Source organism: Leuciscus leuciscus, assembly GCF_965113295.1.
Source record: "Leuciscus leuciscus genome assembly, chromosome: 5".
NCBI classification, from domain to species: domain Eukaryota; kingdom Metazoa; phylum Chordata; class Actinopteri; order Cypriniformes; family Leuciscidae; genus Leuciscus; species Leuciscus leuciscus.
Genome location: NC_138729.1, coordinates 46,792,637 through 46,796,011, shown reverse-complemented (window position 1 = coordinate 46,796,011; position 3,375 = coordinate 46,792,637). Strand labels below are relative to the sequence as shown.

Here is a 3,375-nt window from a genome sequence, read left to right as displayed (position 1 = left end):
ACATTCTGTGTATGTTGACAGGATTGTGCCCAGTTTAACGTATGTTATAACGTTAACGTTAGCCTAACGTTACTCGTCGTCAACATGGCGGTAACGAACTTTACCATGGTAAACTGAGCTAACGTTTCATTTTACACACTTTGTTAGATTATTGAATTGTCGAGTTAAAATATGCCAACGAGCAACGCGTTTACATTAACAATAAATGTGAATAAACTAATGTGAAATTCTGTTTATATCTTAATGTTGGCCTACTGATGAGAACCTTTATAGTTTTAGCATTAGTTTGCAAACTATACCATATTATAGTTTATTTTTTTTATGGAATTTAATATTTACTTCCATTTTTGTGTTTAAAGGCAACTGCAACAAAGCGCCAATTCGCGCCAGTGACTTAGCAAGATTCCAGAGGTAGGCCAGCCCATTTGTGATATATTTTGAGAAGTTTGCTGAAATGATTAGCATACACTATGTGAAAATTGCTTTTGAGCCACTGGTACAGACTAGGTAGCTAACAATATCTTATAAAATCTCTATAAAATTGGCTAACTTTATATCAAATAAGTGACCTTTGCATTATGTCTAACTTTATTACACAGCAAATGAACCAATCAGAAGATGGACCATTGTCTTTGTTCAGTCTCACCAGATTAAATGTATCCAGGTAAGCACTGCAGTAAAACTCTCACTAAGACCAAATCTAGCATTCTAAACAACTTAAGTTTATATTTTTGCATTATTTTTATATTTTATTAGCCAGCGACTCTACCATTGCAGTTCCACCTGACTAGGAAGGTCCTAATATCAGCGCACAGGTGGGTTAACTACTGTAGGAAGGAGAACGATCATCACACAGTGATTTCTTGCATGTATCTTACTGTGTATTTGTCTCAAACAGGTACTCCTTCACTGCAGACAAGCTGAAATGGGCTAAAATCATCTATTTCAGTCGTTCAACTTCTTTCTATGCATCTCAGCATTTTTGGACAGAATTTAGGATTTGTAAGTATTAAAATTTAATCTGGCATAATTTAATTTAGTTCTTTTGTATGCTATTTATTGACAAAAGCTGTTTACAAATATATATTCTTAAGTTTTTGTGAAAATAATAATAAAAATTAACAAAAAAGGTTAAAAATAATGTGACACTAATATTCTCTCTCTCTCTCTCTCTCTCTCTCTCTCTCTCTCTCTCTCTCTCTCTCTCTCTCTCTCTCTCTCTCTCTCTCTCTCTCTCTCTCATATAGTTTTGGAACCGGGATCTCCTCTGAAGGACTGAGTACATTTGTGTTTGTGGGCACGCATGCAGACCAGGGAACACTCTGATGTTGTCAATCAAGTTCTGAACAGGAACCAATCTTTGGAGAAGTTCATTTATTCACAAAGGCGGACAAAAACATTGTGTTGGCTTTTTAAAGATTATTTTGATGATGACTTTTACTCCTATGCTGTAGAAAAGATGGAGTAGACAGTCAGACATTGATAATAATAATAAATGTTTCTTGAGCATCAAAGAGACTTCTTTCAAAAACATTACGCCACTTAAATACTTCTTTTGGCCTCCAGTGTACATGAATCCAACACATTTTTGGAAATAAGTGAAATTATTTTTAAGGTGGGGTTATGTGTCTTGTATTGTGAAAAGAACTGTGTTTTGTCCTGTTTTGGACATTTCCTTTTTGAATGCTTAAAAATGTATTTATATTCTGCAGTTTTATGAATGTAATGGTTGATATTTCATTATAATACTTGTATAAGCTAAACAACCAATGACTCTACATTCATTTAGTCAAATGCTAATGTTTTGTTTATGATTTTATGTATGTTTTCAAAAATGTTTGCAGTGAAGGACAGCACATAATGTGTTAATTTAACACGTTTACACATCTTTGTGCTAACCTCTCTGACATATTTACTTTGTTAAAATCATTAACACAAAAAATGTTGTCTCTAAACTTACCCATTAATGTGTAAAAATTTCACACATCATTTCCAGCATTGGCATGTTTATTTTGTGATATATATGAAATGTTTTAAATAAAAAAATGGTATTTTGTGATAACTTTGTCTAATTGGTTTGTATGAAAGTAGTACTTATGTAGGATAAAAATAAAATTAATCATATATCAAAATTATCAAATCTAATTTATATTTAGTACAAATAAAAATAATTACAGTAGTGTACTGATTAGCTTAGTTTTTACAGTAATGCACTGTACTGATTAGCTTCGTTTTTACAGTAATGCACTGTATTACACAAAACTGAAATACGGTTTGGTACTGTAACTCTTAATTACAGTAACTTACTGGCAACAGTGTTGCCAGTAAGTTACTGTAAAAAACCCTTGAAAAGTCTAACAGTGTACAATGAAAGGATGTGTGACATCTTTTATGTTAACTGAGCCAAAACACTTTTTTGGGGGGAACATTCGTGTGATTGGGTCACAACCTGGGAAAGCCCATCTTATCATTGATTTGAATAGTGTACACATATTTATTACACAAGTTAGTTCATACTTTGATATATAATATATAACAACCATTTTTAGATGTAACAAGTGATCTGCAAATAGTATAATTTTGTCTGCGTACAGACAGGAGGTGGAGCAGCTGGCTCTTTGGTGCAGTTATAACAACCTGGAGCTGAACACGCTCAAAACAGTGGAGATGATCGTGGACTTCAGGAGAAACCCCCCTGCACTCCCTTCACTCACCATCATGGACAGCACTGTGACTGCAGTAGAGTCATTCAGGTTCCTGGGCACCACCATCTCTCAGGATCTGAAGTGGGACACTCACATAGACTCTATTGTGAAGAAAGCCCAACAGAGACTGTACTTCCTGCGTCAGCTGAGGAAATTCAACCTGCCACAGGAGCTGCTCGTACAGTTCTACTCAGCTGTCATCCAGTCCATCCTCTGCACTTCCATCACCGTCTGGTTCGGCTCTGCTACCAAAACCGACCTCCGTAGACTACAGCGGATAGTTCGGACTGCTGAGCGAATCACTGGCACTACCCTTCCCACACTCAAAGTACTGCACTCATCCAGAGTGAGTAAAAGGGCTCGCAAAATCACTCTGGACCCGTCACACCCAGCACACTTTCTGTTTGAACTGTTACCGTCTGGTCGACGCTACAGAGCACCGAGCACAAAAACAACCAGACACAGGAAAAGTTTCTTTCCCCAGGCCATCTACCTCATGAACACTTAAATGTTCCCCTACTGTGGAACAAACATGTGCAATACTTCCCTCAGACATTTCATTATAGCACCTTATAACTTTATATATATTTATAATTTATAATCTTTTATTTTTATTTTATTTTTATTTTTTCTATATATTTTTATTTATTTATACCTATGTTACTTGTCA

General features: G+C 35.4%; 1 long non-coding RNA gene across 1 annotated transcript; it reads left to right on the top strand.

The window, feature by feature from the left end:
- The first annotated feature begins 380 nt into the window (after positions 1–380).
- LOC309499589 lies at positions 381–996 on the top strand. Its single transcript, XR_014206297.1, has 4 exons — positions 381–507; positions 600–664; positions 757–815; positions 899–996. It is a non-coding gene; the product is annotated as an uncharacterized lncRNA (long non-coding RNA).
- Positions 997–3,375: the final 2,379 nt, after the last annotated feature.